The sequence below is a fragment of the Acinonyx jubatus genome, chromosome C2 (assembly GCF_027475565.1).
Source record: "Acinonyx jubatus isolate Ajub_Pintada_27869175 chromosome C2, VMU_Ajub_asm_v1.0, whole genome shotgun sequence".
NCBI classification, from domain to species: Eukaryota; Metazoa; Chordata; class Mammalia; order Carnivora; family Felidae; genus Acinonyx; species Acinonyx jubatus.
The window spans coordinates 45633350-45652309 of NC_069384.1; positions in this window are offsets into that span (position 1 = coordinate 45633350).

Genomic DNA, 18960 nt, shown 5'->3' on the forward strand with positions numbered 1-18960 from the left:
AGAGAAATTAATGCTGGATTTGGAACTGAGAGGCTAATCCATCCCTTTCACCATTCAGCTTCCATATGCATCATACTATATACCTGAACTTCTGTAAAGCAACAACATAACTCTAAATTCCTACCTGACAAGATTCAACTATCCTTCAAACAACTGAAAAAGTTTTCACCATTTTCTCAAAATGAGGACATGTACTATCTCAACAGCTATTGTATCTGTTGCTAGTTCTATTAATAATCCCTCAATCACAGTCCCACTGAATATTCTTATGCCTACAGAATAAATTATAAAGTTATTTTCAAACAGCTTTTATATAAATTATTAACAAATAGAAGAAAATATTTAGCATATACAAATAGACATACATAATGTGAGACAGAAAATATACAAAGCTGCTATATTCTTCATTTCTGTAATTGGTCATGTGGCTATAGTTTATATCTATGGCCTTTTTCCTTCAGTATACACTCCATCTTTCCATTGCCATCAATCAGAACATCAGCTTGTTCTGGTTCTTTTCATGGTGAAGTAATGCAAACCTTAATTCCCAAAGTGTCTGGGTCCTTGATAGTCATGCATTTGTTTGGTTGCTCTGGTATTCCATTAAAATTTACTACAGGGATGGAGGTGCTGTGAGAAGCCAAAGAGAATCACTTGTGTTACCAAATAGCTACCTTTGTCCCTATGTAAAGTAGCAATCCAATTTTCCCTGGTAATTAGGACCATTTACACAAGTCTTACTCATGAACAACCCAAAATGGACAATAGCAGTCTCATTTTCCAGTTCAATAGAATAATTGTTTTTTTCACCAGTGGAAGGAGTCCCTCTTGGAGAAAAAACCCTTCAAAACATCAAAACCTAGTTGCCAGAATAGGAATCCAAAAACCCGTGAGTAAATTATTTGGTAAACATATAGTCTGGCTATGGGGAAGCCACTCCATATAACAGGATCTAATTCAAGGTATATATTGAATCCTGAAGACAGACTACCATGCTTTTGAGCTATTGTCTCCAATTTATTATGTAATTAATTATTCAGAAAGTCACTTTTTATTTCAAGTAGGCCAACCACATCCAGGAGATGGAGTATGACAAGTCAACCATATAGTAATGAGCCCATGGCTTTATTTTCTTTGCAATAAAATGAGTTCCTTAATCATAAGCAATCATGTACAGAATGCTATTATGGTGGATAAAGCATTTTATGATACCACAGATGGTGGTTCTGTCAGAAATATAATGGGCAGGAAAGGTAAATCCATATCCAGAACATGTGTCTGTTCTAGTGAGGATGAATCCCTGTTCCCTCAATGATGGAAGAGGTCCAGTGTAGTAGTATCCAGGAAATTATGCCAAATCAAGGGCTCAGCATTGTCTATATTTTAACTGGAATAGGAACTCAACAGTAGTATTACATCAGTGTTCATAAGAGAAAGTCTATGTTGTTGAGTCAATAAAACCACAATCCCTGCCACTATAGAAAAATGGCCACTTTGCTCCTGATCACATTAAGGAAGCAAGGAGTGGCTGGAAAAAGAGGCTAAGTAATATCCACAGAGTTTGCAATTTTCCATAGTAGCTGACCCAATTTATATTCCCACCAGTAAGGTACAAGGGTTTCCTTTTCTGTACATCCTCACCAACACTTGCTATTTCTAATCTTTTTGATAACAGCCATTCCAACAGGTGTGAAGTAATACCTCTTTGTGGTTCTGATTTACATTTCCCTTATGATTTGTGATAATGCACATCTTTTCATGTGCCTGTTGGTTACTTGTATTGTCTTTTAAAAAAATGTCTACTCAGATCCTGTGCCCACTTTTTAATCAGATTATTTTTTGGTGGTGAATTATATTAGTTGTTTTTGTAATTTGAATATTAACTCCTTATCAGATACATGATTTGCAAATGCCTTCTCATGTTTAGTAGATTGTCTTTTTATTTTTTCCATGGTTCCCTTCACCTTTTAGAGGCCATTTGTTTATTTTCACTTTTGTTGCCATTGACTTTGAAAGCAGTTCCAAAAAATTATCATCAGGATTGATGTCAAGGAACTTATCACCTATGTTTTCTTCCAGCAGTTTTATGGATTCAGGTCATACATTCAAGTCTTTAAGCCAGTTGTATTTGATTTTCATGTATGGTATAAGATAGTGTCCAGTTTTATTCTTTTGCATGTGGCTGTCCAGTTTTCTCCAAAAGAAAAAACAGGAAAAAATAACAGCCAGGGGTCTAATCAATACAGATATAAGAAAGATGGAAGTAAAAAGTACATGGAATCAAATGAAATTGAAAATATGACGGTCCAAACTATTTGGTATTCACCAAAGGGCAGTCCTAGAGGGAAGTATATTGCAGTATAGGTCCACCCCAAAAAGCAAGAAAAGTCTCAAATACATACCTAAACTTACACCTACAGGAGCTAAAAAAAGAAACAGCAAATAAAGTCTAAACTCAGCAGAATAAGGGCAATAATAAATATTACAGCAGAAATAAATGATACAGAAACAAACAAAAAATGATAGAACAGATAAAGAAACTAAGAGATGGTTCTTTGAAAGAATTAACAAAGGTGATAAACTCTTAGCCAAACTTATAAAGAGAAAAGAGAAAGGACAGAAATAAATAAAATAAAGAGGAGAGATCACAACCACCACAGAAATACAATTATAAGAAAATATGAGGAAAATTTATATGCCAACAAACTGACAAATCTGGAAGAAATGGACATATTCCTAGAAACATACAAGCAAAACTCAAACAGGAAAAACCAAAGCTAGTGGGGAGGAGAGTATCACCATTCAGGACTTTAAGCTATATTACAAAGCTGTAATAATCAAGACAGTATGGTATTGGCACAAAAACAGACACACAGATCAATGGAACAGAATAGAGAACCCAGAAATTAACCCACAAATGTATTGCCAACTAAACTTCAAAAAAGCAGGAAAAAGCATCCAGTGAAAAAAAAAGACAGCTTCTTCAGCAAATGGTGCCTGGAAAACTGGACAGCAACATACAGAAGAATGAAACTGGACCACTTTCTTATATTATACACACAAAAAAAATTCAAAATGGATGAATTACCTGTATGTGATATAGGAAACCATCAAAATCCTAGATGAGAAGACAGGCAGCAACCTCTTTGATCTTGGCAGCAGCAACTTCTTACCAGAAATATGTCTGGAGGTAAGAAAAATAAAAGAAAAAATGGGGACCTCATCAAGATTAAAAAATAAATAAATAAATAAATAAATACTTCTGTACAAGGAAACAATGAACAAAACTAAAAGGCAACCAATGGAGTGGGAGAAGATATTTGCAAATGACATATCTGATAAAGGGTTTGTATCCAAAATCTATAAATAACTTCTCAAATTCAACACCCCCAAAACAAATAGTCCAGTGAAGAAATGGGCAGAAGACATGAATAGACACTTTTCCAAAGAAGACATCCAAAAGGCTAACAGACCCATGAAAAGATACTCAACATCACTCATTGTCAGAGCAATACAAATCAAAACCACAATGAGATACCACCTTACACCTGTCAGAATGGCTAAAATTAACAACTGAGGAAACAACAGATGTTACTGAGGATGGGAAGGTTGCACTTCTGGTGGGAATGCAAACTGGTGCAACCACTCTGGAGAACAGTATGGAGATTTCTCAAAAAATGAAAAATGGAACTACACTACGACTCAGCAATTGCACTACTAGGTATTTACCCAAAGGATACAAAAGGCTGATTTGAAGGGGCACATGCACCCCAATGTTTATAGCAGTGCTATCAACAATAGCCAAATTACAGAAAGATCCCAAATGTCCATCAACTGATGAATAAAGAAGATGTGGTATGTATGTGTGTGTGTGTGTGTGTGTGTGTGTGTGTATATATATATATATATATAATTTAGATATATATTATATATATATATAACATATACATATATATGTAATAAATATATTTTATATATATATATATATATATATATATATATATATATATATATAAAACAGAATACCACTCAGTGAACAAAAATAATGAAATCTTGCTACCTGCAACAACGTGGATGGAATTAGAATGTATTATGCAAAGCAAAAGAAGTCAAAGAAAGATAAGTATATGATTTCACTCACATGCGGAATTTAAGAAACACAACAGATGAACATGGTAAGGGAAGAAACAAAATAAGATAAAAACAGAGGGAGGCAAACCATAAGACTCTTAAGTACAGAGAACAAACTGAGGGTTAGTGGAGGGGAGGTGGATGGGGGGATGGGCTAAATGGTTGATGGGCATTAAGGAGGAGAGTTTTCAGGATGAGCACTAGGTGTTACATGTAAGTGATGAATCCCTGGGTTCCATTCCTGAAATAAATACTACAATGTATGTTAACTAACTTGAATTTAAATAAATAACTTTTTAAAAAAAATTATTCACCATAATCAAGTGGAATTAATTCCTGGGCTGCAAGGTTGGTTCAATATCCACAGATCAATCATTGTGATATACCACATTAATAAAAGAAAGGACAAAAACCATATGATCTTCTCAATAGATGCACAAAAAACATTTGACAAAACATTGCATCCATTCTTTATCAAAATCCTCAACAAAGTAAGGATAGATGGAACATACCTTAACATCATAAAGGCCATATATGACAGACCCACAGCTAACATCATCCTTAATGGGAAAAAACCAAGAACTCTTCCTCTACAGACAGGAACAAGACAGGGATGTTCACTCTCACCATTGTTATTTAACATAGTACTAGATGTCCTAACCTCAGCAATCAGACAACAAAAAGAAATAAAAAGCATCCAAATCAGCAAGGAAGAAGTCAAGCTTTCACTATTTGCACATGACATGATACTTTATGTAGAAAATCCGAAGACTCCACAAAAAAAATAGTACTACTATTTCATGAATTCAGCAAAATTGCAGGATATAAAATCAACATACAGAAATTTGTTGCATTTATTTTGTTTTTAAGTAGGCTCCATGCCCAGTGTGGAGCCAATGTGGGGCTTGAACTCACGAACATGAAATCAAAATCTGAGCTAAGATCAAGGGTCAGACACTGAACTGACTGAACCATCCAGCACCCCAGAAATCTGTTGCAATTCTATACACCAACAATGAAGCAGCAGAAAAAGAAATCAAAGAATCAGTCTCATTTACAATTGTACCCAAAACCGTAAGATACCTAGGAATAAATCTAATCAAAGAAATAAAAGATCTGTATTTTGAAAACTATAAGACACTTACGAAAGACATTGAAGAGGCCACAAAAAAATGGAAAAGCATTCTATGCTCATTGATTAGAAGAACAAACATTGTTAAAATATCTATACCTCCCAAAGCAATCTATATATTTAATGCAACCCCCATCAGAATATCACCAGCATTTTTCAAAGAGCTAGAACAGACAATCTTAATATTTGTATAGAACCACAAAAGACCCCAAAGCAATCCTGAAAAAGAAAAGCAGAACTGGAGGCACAATGATTTTGGACTTCAAGCTATATTACAAAGTTATAGTCATCAAGATAATATGATACTGACACCAAAATAGATGCATAAATCAGTGGAACAGAATAGAGAATCCAGAAATGGACACACAACTATATGGTCAACTAAGTTTTGACAAAGCAGGAAAGAATATCCAATGGAAAAAACAGTCTCTTAAAAAAATGCTACTGGGAAAACTGGACAGCAACAGGGAGAAGAATGAAACCAGACCACTTTCTTATACCATACACAAAAATAAATTCAAAATGGATAAAAGACCTAAATGTGAGATAGGAAAATATGAAAATTCTAGAAGAGAACACAGGCAGCAACCTCTTTGACATAAGGCAGAGCAACTTCTTACTAGACATACCATTGGAGGCAAGGGAAACAAAAGCAAACATGAAGTATTGGGACTTCATCAAGATAAAAAGCTTTTGCACAGTGAAGGAAACAATCAACAAAACTAAAAGGCAGCCTATGGAATGGGAGGAAATATTTCCAAATGACATACTGGATAAAGGGTTAGTATCCAAAATCTATAAATAACGTCTCAAACTCAACACCCCATAAACAACATCCCCAAAACAGTGAAGAAATGGACAGAAGACATGAATAGACATTTTTCCAAAGAAAACATACAGATTGCTAACAGGCACATTAAAAGATGCTCAACATCACTCATCATCAGGGAAATATAAATGGAAAGCACGATTAGATATCACTTCACACTTGTCAGAATGGCTACAATTAACAACACAAGGAATAAAATGTTGGCAAGGATGCAGAAAAAGGGGAATCCTCTTGCACTGTTGGGAATGCAAACTGATGCAGCCACTCTGTAGAAGAGTATGGAGGTTCTTCAAAGAGTCAAAAATAGAACTACCCTACAATTCAGCCATTGCACTACTAGGTATTTACTCACAGGGTACAAAAATACAGATTTGAAGAGGTACATGCACCCTGATGTTTACAGCAACATTATAAACAATAGCCAAATTATGGAAAGAGACCAGGTGTCCACTGATTGATGAATGGATAAAGAAAATGTGGCATGCATATATATATATATATATATATATATATATATATATATAATATACATATACACATATATATATGCTACATATATATATATATATATGCCACATATATATACACACACATATACATACAGTGGAATTATTACTCAGCCAATGAAAAGAATGAAATCTTGCCATTTGCAACAACATGGATGGAGCTAGTCTATTAAGCAAAGCAAAGCACGTCAGTGAGAGAAAGACAAATACCATTATGATTTCAGTCAAATGTGGAATTTAACAAACAAAACAGATGAACATATGGGAAGGGAAAAAAAGAGGGGGGGGACAAACGATAAGAGAACTCTTAACTATAGAGAACAAACTGAGGGTTGATGGAGGGAGGTGGGATGGGGGATGGGCTAAATGGGTGATGCCTATTAAGGAAGGTACTTGTTATGATGAGCACTGGGTGTTCTATGTAAGTGATGAATCACAAAATTCTACTTCTGAAACCAATATTCCACTGTATGTTAACTAACTAGAATTTAAACAAATATTTGAAAAAAAATTTTAATTAAGAAATAAAGATAAAATTAGTAACATCAATAAAACTGAAAAATTCACAAATATGTGGAAATTAAACAACATATTACTGAATAACCAATGGGTCAAAGAAGAAATCAAATAAAAAATTTGAAAATTTCTTTGGAAAAACAAAAATGAAAATACAACATGCCACATCTTACAGGATGATGCAAAAGCAATTCTGAGAGAAAAGTTATAGTGAAAAAATGTACATTAAAAAAGAAATACCTCACATAAACTACCCAACATTAAATCTCAAGCATTTAGAAAAAGAAAAAAATTAATCCCAAAGTTAGGAAAATAAAGGAAATAATAAATATTACAGCAGAAATAAACAAAAGAGACTAGAAAGACAATAGAAAAGATCAATAAAGCTAAGAGTTTGTTTTTTGAAAGTTAAACAAAATTAAAAAAATCAATCTATATTAACCAAGAAAAAGGGAGAGGACTTAAAGTTGTAAATGAAAGAGGAGACATTATGACTGACACCAGAAATATACAAAGGATCATAAGAGGCTATGAGGAATAATTACAAGCAAGTAAACTGGATAACACAGATTAATGGATAAATTCCTAGAAACATTAAACCTACCAAGGCTGGCTCATTAAGAAACAGAAAATCTGTTAAGAAACAGACCAATAATAAGTAAGAAGATTGAATTGATAATCAAAAACCTCCCAACAAAGAAAAGTCCAAGACTACTAGGTGGTTTCACTGGTGAATTCTACCAAAAACATTTAATGAAGAATTAACGTCAGTTCTCAAACTTCTCCCAAAAATGAATACTTTCAAACTTATTTTTTAAGGTCAGCATTACCCTGATACCAAAATCAGATAATAACACTCAAATAAAAGAAAACTGGGGGCGCCTGGGTGGCTCAGTTGGTTGGGCGGTTGACTACAGCTCAGGTCATGATCTCGCGGTCTGTGAGTTCAAGCCCCACATTGGGTTCTGTGCTGACAGCTCGGAGCCTGGAGCCTGCTTCCAATTCTCTCTCTCTCTCTCTCTCTCTCTCTCTCTCTGTCTGCCCTTTCCCTGCTTGCTCTCTCTCACTCTCTCGCTCTCTCTCTCTCTCGCTCTCTCGCTCTCTCTCTCTCTCTCAAAAATAATAAAACATTAAAACAAAAAGAAAGAAAACCAGAAGACAATATCCCTAATGAATATAGATGCAAAATACACAGCAAAATTCTAGCAAACTGAATTCAACAGCACATTAAAAGTATCATACACCATGATCAAGGGACTTATCCCTTGGATACAAGGATGGTTCAACATACATAAATCCATTAATGTTATATGCCACATTAATAGAATGAAAGATAAAGATCATATTCAATATATTTAATAGATGCAGAAAAAGCATTTCAAAAAATTCAGTATTCTTTTATGATAAAAACTCTCAACACTTTGAATATAGAAGTAACATATCTCAACATAATAAAGGCCATATATGACAGGTTCGCAGCTAACATCAGATGCCACAGTGAAGAGCTGAAATTTTTCCTCTAAAATCAGAAACAAAACAAAGGTGCCACTCTCCCCACTCTGTTCAGCACAGTATTAGAAATCCTTGCCAAAGTAATTAGGCATTAAAAAAAAAACATAAATAAAAGGTATTCAAATAGAAAAGGAGGAAGTAAAATTGTCCTTGTTTGTAGATAGAATAATCTTATATATGAAAAACTCTAAATCTACCAAAACAGAAGTAATCAACAAATTAAGTAAGGTTGCAGAATAACAAAAATCAATATACAAGTATCAACTGCATTTCTATTCACTATCAAAATATCTGAAAGAGAAAGAAAATAAATACCATTTATAACAGCTTTGAAGACCAATAAAATACTTAAGAACAAACAACCAAAGAGGTGAAAAGTTTGTACACTGAAAACTATAAGGCATTGATAAAAGAAATTGGAAAATATGCAAATAAACAGAATAGCTCATGTTCATGGATTGCAAGAATTAATATTGTTAATATGTTCATACTACCTGAAGTCATCCATAGATTCAATACAATTCCTATAAAAATTCCAGCAGCATTTTTCACAAAATAAAAAGGAATCCTAAAATTTGGATGGAACCACAAGACTCCAATAGTGAAAGTAATCTTGGAAATAAGAATAAAACTGGAGGCATCACACTTTCTGATTTCAAACTATAAATCTACAGTAATCAAAACAGTATAGAACTGGCATAAGAACAGACACATAAATCAATGAAACAGAACTGAGAGCCAGATATAAACCCACACATAACTCAATTAATATTTGAAGAGAGCCAAGAATACTTCATAGGGGAAAAGATAATCTCTTCAATAAATAATGCTGGGAAAACTGGATGTTCACATGCAAAAGAATGAAATTCAATCCCTACCTTACACAACTCACAAAAATTGATTAAAGTATTAAAGACTTAAATGTAAGACCTGAAACCATAAAACTCATAGAAAACAACATAAGAAAAAGCTTCCTGATAGTGGTCTTGGCCAATGATCGTTTGGATGTCATGCCAAAAAGCACAAACAACAAAAGCAAGAATAAACAAGCAGGACTACTTCAAACTAAAACTTCTGCATGGCAAAAGAAACAATCCACATAATGAAAAGGAAAAGTATGGAACAGAAGAAAAATATTTACACTATAGTCCTACTCCTAATCACCATATTATACTGTTTTGTGTTAAATGACATCAGATACAGAGTTTTAAAAAAATCTCGAGTTTTTAAAAATCTCAAGTTTTTCATGCCCTGCGTGCATTAAAAAAAATGTTTATGTAGTATTAAGAGCAATAGTTCTGTTTTCAATAGTTAGTATCATAAGGTACATTTCAGGTTGACTTTCACTATATTCTGATGCAAAATGCATATTTTGATGTTATTATCTGACCTTTCTATGTATGTAAAACAAATCTCCTGGTTACTTCATATTTTATTGATACGGTAATTTACCAGGACATATCTGAGACACCTACAGACTAGGATAGGTTTATTAGTTGTAATAGTTCTAGATAATGGAATGATCTCAACTAATTGCTGCCCTGGCAAGATTGGGTTAATATGATACCCAATGATAAGCTGCACACTTCAGTTAAAGCATAGCTACCAGTTAATTAAGGTACAAAGTGCATTCCAAATGTTTCATAATATCAGTCATTATCCAGTGGAAATAAACAAAGAGCAACCAAATAAAAAAATCCAAAGGCTATTTATCCAGAGCTCGCTGTAGCAAGGGTGTCAGCTGCCATCACTTTTGTTTGGCAGAGACTCAAAGGCATATAAGAAGTGGGAAACTTTATAGTGGAAAAAAGGAAAGGCTTCAGTTTTGCCTTCATTGAAGGCTACTGGCATGAGGAAGCTGTAGGTGGGCTAACTGGAATTGAGGCATCCTATGTGATGGATCATGGTAATATATTTGGCACTCTGTCTTATTCTAAGTTAGAAAGAGAGACAAAAATTATGAAGCTAATTGTAATTAAGTCCTGGTCACTTGATGATTGTTACAGAAGTTATCGTTTAACTTCCTGGATTGTTACTAGAGGTAGCAAGCAGTCTGACTTCCTACAAGTCTGATTTATAACAGGCTGGCTTTCTGGATTTATTGAAAATATAGGAAATAAGTCATACAGAGAAAGACAGATACCATATGTTTTCACTCTTATGTGGATCCTGAGAAACTTAACAGAAGACCATGGGGGGAGGGGAAGGGAAAAAAAGTTAGAGAGGGAGAGAGCCAAATCATAAGAGACTCTTAAAAACTGAGAATAAACTGAGGGTTGATGGGGGGTGGGAGGGAGGGGAAAATGGGTGATGGGCACTGAGGAGGGCACCTGTTGGGATGAGCACCGGGTGTTGTATGGAAACCAATTTGACAATAAATTTCATATATATATATATATATATATATATATATATATACACACACACATATATACACATATATATGTGTGTGTGTGTGTGTGTGTGTGTATATATATATATATATATATATATATATATATAGGGTTAGTTTCTGATACAGGTTGCTGCAGACTGTGGGTAAGAGTTATACTTTTATCTATTGTATATTCATTGTATATTCAGCCTCTTAGTCTTCATAATTCTTTCTGTTCAGTACTAATATCCACGTGCTTAAAATGTTACTTCCAACCATTTACAGGAGCTAACATTCAGTTGCTAATATTGCATCAACATGATGCTGAAGCTCTCCTGATGAATTTGATTGCTCTGGTAGCTGAGAGTGACCAAAAGGAGGGAATTATAATGAAGAAATAATACAGTCTTCATTTAACTGAGGAGGTGGGGCGAAGGCAACCCAAAGCCCCAAGGAGCCATTAACCATAGATGTTCATGCCATATATACTTTTTAGGTCAGATCACAAAATTTTTCAGAAAAAACCAATCATGTTAATCAGTCTATCTCAGGACAGACTGATCTCCCTGATAGTAACTGGACAACTAGCTTGCTCAAGGAGAAATTTAAGTTTCATAGTTCACATAGCTTTTTTTTTCTTTTGTAAATCTTGCCTTGCCTTTGTTCAGTGAAAATCTATAAATGATTGATTTTCCTTTACAGATGAACAAATTTTAGTGATTCTCTGAAAGGGCACTGGGCCAACTGGTTATGTGTGAGTCATGGTATGTGAGATATATTGAGAAACAAGATGGAATTCTGTACTTGCAAGTATTGGTAGTGACTTCCATGCTTGTTTCTTTGTTTTCAGCCTTCATGATATACAGTAGTTTACGTGTGCTCAGATGAATGACTGCACAGATTATCTTACCTTAATTTTAACTCAACTTTTCTATGAAATGTTCAAGTGACCTAAATATATTTCTGCAAATAAATGTTCAAAATTAATGGTATTATCTACATATAGCTAAGAAGAAGAGGAGGAAAAGGAAGAAAATGGTAAAACTGACATTTCCCTTAAATTCCTTATAAGCACTTTATCAGTTTTGGAGGTAAAACTAATAATTCTAATGTCATCTGAAAAAGGTGTAAAGAATATGTGAAAATTATCAATAACTTCTTCAGAAATCTTTTTATCTACTATCATTAATAGTGAAACTCAACCTGAAATGTGCTTTGTGATATCAGCTATTGAAAACAGAACTATTGCTCTTGTTAATACACAAACATTTTTTAAAATGCACTGAGGGCATGAAAAACTTGAGATTTTTTACAAGTCTGTATTTAATATCATTTAACATAAAACAATATAATATGGTGATTAGCAGTAGGACCCTGGGCTCTAGAGTCAAACTTACTGGGTTCAAATCTTACAAATATTGTAACTTAAACAGTATAGAACCTGGGGTGGTTACTTGACCTTACTTGGTGTCTGTGTGTCTTAGTTTCCTCATCTATAGAATTGCAATCATAATATAACTTACTTCACAGGAATGTTATAAATTGTATGAGTGAGAAGAGTGCTTAAAACAAAGCAGCTGATCAGCGATTGCCAACTATCACTATGCAATAATCATTCCATTACTTTATAAATTTAATTAAATGATAAAAGTTAAGAAGCCCTTATTGAGGTTACTTACTTAAAAGTAAAAATGAGGGGTGCCTGGATGGCTCAGGTCATGATCTTGTAGTCCGTGAGTTCGAGCCCCATGTCAGGCTCTGTGCTGACAGCTTGGAGCCTGGAGCCTGCTTCAGATTCTGTTTCTCTCTCTCCCTCTCTCCCTCTCTCTCTCTCTCTCTCTCCACCTCCCTTGCTCATGCCCTGTCTCTCTCTGTCTCAAAAATTTAAAAAAACATTAAAAAAAATTTTAAGTAAAAATGAAAAGTCATACAGATAGTTCTGACTTAACAATAGTTTGACTTGTGATATTTCAAATTTAGGAAGGTATAAAAGTGATACACAGTCAGTAGGACCTGCACATCAAGTTTTGGATTTTGTTCTTTTTCCAGGCTAGGGATATGAGGTGGAATACACTCTCGTAATGCTGACCAGAACAATGAGCTGCAGCACCCAGCCAGTCATGCAGTCAGGGTGCTAAAGAACCAATACATTAACAAACATTCTGTACACATGCAACCATTCTGGTTTTCATCTTCAATACAGTATTCAATAAATTCCATGAGATATTCAACACTGTATTGTGAAATATTATAAAATAAACTGTTAGCCCAACCATAGGCTAATTCAAGTGTTCTGGTTACATTTATGGTGTGCTAGGCTAAGCTTTGATGCATCAGGTGTATTGATGCATTTTTGACTTAGGATATTTTCAAGTTATGATGTTTTTTTCTCAACTTATGAGTTTATCAGGATATAACCCCATTGAAAATCGAGTAAGATCTGCATATCAGTGGTGAAATGCTTGTTTCTCTTTATGCAGTAAAAATTAACTGCACTGGTTTAAAAATTGGTGGAAATAGTAGAGAAAAACAATATAGCAACAAGTTAAAAAAATACCTTTATAATTAAAAACTATTGCATGGTGAATAAATGAATTAGAATGTAAGAAATACCACTCCATTCAAAAATCATTTTCATCAGAGGCCAGCTACTGCAGCACAGAAGCTGAAGCAAACAGTGCACAAAAAGATATAGGATGTCATTAATATGGTTAATTTTTATGAAAAGGATCTTTAATATATGAGATTCTATATGAAATATTTTTATTGATATAATTAATATACAGTATTAGCTTCAGGTATACAATATAGTGATGCAATAATTTATATATTACTCGGTGCTCACCAGAGTAATCTTAATCCCCTTATCTCTATCACCCATCCCTCCACCTACTTCCCCTCTGGCAACCACCAGTTTGTTCTCTATATTTATGAGAATATTTTGTTTGTTTCTTAAATTCCACAAATGAGAGAAACAATATATTTGACATTCTCTGACTTCTTTCACTTAGCATTATACCCTCTAGCTCTATCCACATTGTTGCAAATGGAAAGAGCTCATTCTTTTTATGCCTGAATAATATTCCATTGTGTGTGTGTGTGTGTGTGTGTGTGTGTGTATATATATATATATCTATATCTATATATATATATACCACATCTTCTTTGTACATTCATCTATGGATGGACACTTGGGTTGCTTCTGTTAATTATTATAAATAATGCTACAAATAGGAGTGCATATGTTTTTATGAATTAGTGTTTTCATATTCTTTGTGTTTTTAAATTTTTTTTAATGTTTCAAGTTTTTAATTAAATTCTTAGTTAACATATATATTAGTAATAGTATCAGGAGTAGAATTTAGTGATTCATCACTTGCTTATATCACCCAGTGTTCATCGCAAGTGCCCTCCTTAATATCTATAACCCATTTAGCCTATCCCCCACCCACCTCCCTTTCAGCAACCCTCCATTTGTTCTCTATAGTTAAGTGTCTCTTATGGTTTGCATCCCTCTCTTTTCCCCCCTTCCCCTACGTTCATCTGTTTTGTTTCTTAAATTCCACATATGAGTGAAATCATATGGTATTTGGCTTCCTCTGATGGACTTATGTCACTTAGCAAAAAATTTGGATAGAAACCCAGTAGTGGAATTACTGGATCATATGGTAATTCTATTTTTAATTTTTTGAGGAAACTCCATACTGTTTTCCACAGTGGTTGCACCAGTTTGCATTCCCACCAACAGTGCACAAGCGTTCCTTTTTCTCCACATCCTTGCCAATACTTGTTATTTCTTATATTTTTGATCTTTATGAACTCCTAAAATGAGACAAGTGACCATGTACAGTTGAGAGGTTCACTCAACTAAGTATTATCATGCTAATACTTAAAAGAGTTGCTGAATTTAAGATGAGTTATATATTTTTCTGCTAATAAAAGATAAGTGTTCTAAATTTGCTGCTCTATTATCTGGTAAGTCCCTATTCAACAAATGTTTTATAAGTCATTAACATCTTTATTTTGTCCTCTGATATCAATATGATATTTAAGTAAAAAGCAACTGCTTTTCAAAAGGAAGAATTTTGAAAATATATTTGGGATGTTTCCGTATATCCTGATATGATTTTCTGGGCAAGTTATATGAATAACATACTAAAATTTTTCATGTCTACATATATTTGTTTTTAAATTTTTTTTCCATTTATTTATTTTTGAGAAACAGAGTGAGACAAAGTGTGAGTGGGGGAGGGGCAGAGAGAGAAGGAGACACAGAATCTGAAGCAGGCTCCAGGCTCTGAGCAAGAGATCAGCACAGAGACTGATGTGGGGCTCGAACCCACAAACTGAGATCATGACCTGAGCTGAAGTCGGACGCCCAACTGACTGAGCCACCCAGGCGTCCCTCATGTCTGCATATATTTTCTTTAAAACTTGGAAATAGGGGGTGGCTGGGTGGCTCAGTCGGTTAAGCGTCTGACTTCGGTTCAGGTCATGATCTCACGGTTCATGGGTTCAAGTCCCGTGTGGGGCTCTGTGCTGACAGCACGGGGCCTGGAGCCTGCTTCGGATTCTGTGTCTCCCTCTCTCTGTACCCCTCCTTCACTGTCAGTATCTCTCTTTCTCTCTCTCTCAAAAATAAATAAAAACATAAAAAAAATTTAAAAACCTGGAAACAGAATTTTCTCACCTACATGAAAATATTCCAGAGAATTTCAGTGAGGTTTATACCATTTTAAAAATAAATAAAAATTAAGCACAGTCTCATTAGTTTATAAGAGCAGCTGATTGCAAGGGAATATGGAAATTTACTAGCTAAATATTGGGAAAATCCTTTTAAAAATTAGCAGTTTTTAAAACAGTGTCATGATTTTGTAAATGTACTCAAGGACACACTATTTCAACAAATGTGTATTTGTAAGGAAAGGAAAATCTAATACAAAACATGCCATGGGGTGGGGGAAGGGGAAGAGATGTAGATACAAAAAATGTTATCACAGATGCCTGATAAGGCAATGAGTTTCAGAGTGTGGTCAATAATTCTATATAATATAGTTAATTAAGATAATAATTGACAAATGTGCTTTTGATTCGGTGATTAGGAGATGAGTCTGATCTTGGTGAGAGATTGGTGTCATCAAAATGGAGGGGGCAGAAGCAGAACCAGTTACAACCTGAAACTCCTAACTCCTCTTCCTATCCTAGCATGCATCCAGACTGTCTGGATGCCCTGGCTTACTCTCCATTCCTTAAATATGCCTATATTTTGAAACTTCCATGCTTTTACCTTTAATCATGATCCTCCTTCAGCCTAAAAAAACTTACAAAAATATTTTCTGCTTACTCAAATCTAATTTATCCTTCAAGAATCACACGAAATGTCATTTCTTTGAAATGTCTTCCCCTAGTCTTATAAGTTATGTTCTTCTTTGTGTTCCCATAAAACTTGCTTATAGTTCGTTTTGATATTTAACTTGGTCTGAGCTGTTCTATATACATTTGTGTAAGTGATTTTTACTCTCTAAGTTGGTAGCTACATTAGGATTATTTCTTATTTATCTATGAAGCTTGCTTCCCAACCCTTGCCTGACTGTGAGCTACTCTCGACTCAATGCTGACCCAATGACTTGTTTATTATAGTAATCACTCTATACACGTTGAATTTAATTTAATTGAAATTGCTGCAACCAACTTAAGAAGCATTCTTTGAGGACCTATATTATCTGGAACTATAAGAGATGTGCAGTATGGAAAGTCAAAAAGAAAATCCCCCTGAGAATAAACAATTTTCATATGAGAACAGCTGGACAAATATACAAGGGAAACTTGGCTAAGAGCTCTTTGTGTTATAAAGACAATAAGCATTTTTGCAGATCAGAAAATTGAAGATGTCTTCATGCAGAGAATCAGAACTCCTATAAAGACTGAATAAGACTTGGACAGAGTAGGAGGTCAAAGAGGGCATTTTAGCAAAGAAGTCAATTCTGAGTAAATATTCTAAGTCAGGATGTAGCTCCAGTGCATCAATGAATAGAAAATTCATAAGTATGTCTCTGAAGATAAGAGTCTTAGAGGTGTATGGTAGAAAATAAAGTCATAGGTGATATAAACCCAGTCTATGGAGTCCTTGGAAGACTGAGACAAAAGACAAAGATTTGGTTTAGCTAAAAACATTTCCAGTCCATAAGAGCATATGCACAATAGAAAAAGATGGATATGGAAAAACAGTCAAAAAGTTCTCTTATGTGGGGTGCCTGGGTGGCTCAGTTGGTTAAATGTTAGACTTTTGATTTCGACTCAATTCATGATCTGACTGTCTTGAGATGGAGCCCCACATTAGGCTCCATGCAGTAGAGCCTGCTTAAGATTCTCTCCCTCCCTCTCTCTCTCCACTCCCCCACTCACACTCTCTCTCTCTCAAAAAAAAACAGTCCTCTTATGTTGCATAAGTGAAATAAAACAACACAATGTCTGAGTTGTTTCAGAGAATGAATCTACAGCATTTGGTCAGATTCATCAAAGGGAATGAAGAAGATTGCAACCCTGGTTAATCACACCACATTTTTGCCTCTTTTCCACAAATCCAAATCTCTCTCCCAATCTTGGTTCAACTCCTACTTTGTCTATTATGTGATCAGCATGAATTTCTTTTCTCTTCACTACGGTTTTCAAGTAAAGAAGATTTGAGAGAAGGAGATCCTGTGAAAAATCTACATTACACTTAAGCTGACTTGAGTGATGTCCATTTCATCTAACTTCAGAATCCCAAAGGATATCCATCTTTAATTGATGCCTTTTGGTTTATCTGTGTTTTGGGAACCATGTCTCTCAGGTTAAGAGTCTTTGCAGGAATAAATACCCTGATACCAATGCCAAGGAAATCCCTTTAGAACCAATGTAAAACTTTAACTGTGCCCTAAGGCTAACATAATTATTGTCACCAACCTACTGGTAGAGTGTCACATATCTTCGTAATCTATTCCCAAATGTTTTAAAGAGCAAGGTTTTTATTCTTAATTTCTCTAATAACAAATATCACATGGCCAATCAGCTACTATAAAATGTTTGTCAGTGAACTCAAAATATGAGAACTGATTTCTAATGTATTTAAAATATTAAAATGCAGAAATATGCATTTCCCTAAAATATGTCAGCATTTTAATTTGTGATGCATGTTTATCTACTTAATAATTTTTTGGTTTGTCTCTTAATTGAAGATACTATGGAAAGCCATAATAAGACACAGTACAGTGGACCCTTCTGACCTATCCTGACTTCTAAAGTATCATTGTGTTACCAATAAATATACAGGTAAGGCTATAAATGACTCTGTAATATAATTCTGGGAGATAGAATAAAATTGATTTCTAATTCAGTAGCATAATTTACATTTTAAACTAGGGAGATAAAATGAATTTTCATTATTACTCTAATTCAGTATCTTCTCTATAAAATAGTGATTATCAAAAACTAAACCAGATTCCATGTAGTGATTTACCAGTAGATGTTGCTAAAATAATGATAAAAAGCTGCCTTTGAATATTTTTACTAAGTTTTTCCAAAACACTATAATTGTGAAATTTTTTTTGCAGTGTTATAGACCTAAAACATAAAAGGAAACTTATTTTATTCATTTGATTATAACTCCTTAGTGATAAAATTCCAGAAAACCTTACCATACCAAGTGAGCAAATAGAAAAATAGTATAGTAAATTTAGTGTAGCAAAGGATAAGAACTAGAAAAAAAGGCTAACCAAATATATATGTTTTTAAAACAATATACTTTGAACAACCTACAGGCTCTTCTCCAAAATTATCTATCTGAAAAATGATGAGGACAAAGACTTTCAGCAATCTTTGGAAGAAAAGAAAAATAATTTTAGCATTATTTAAAATGCATGTTTCTGATAATATCATGGTTGCTAAACTATAATAAGTATAAATTTAGTGATCATTGAAT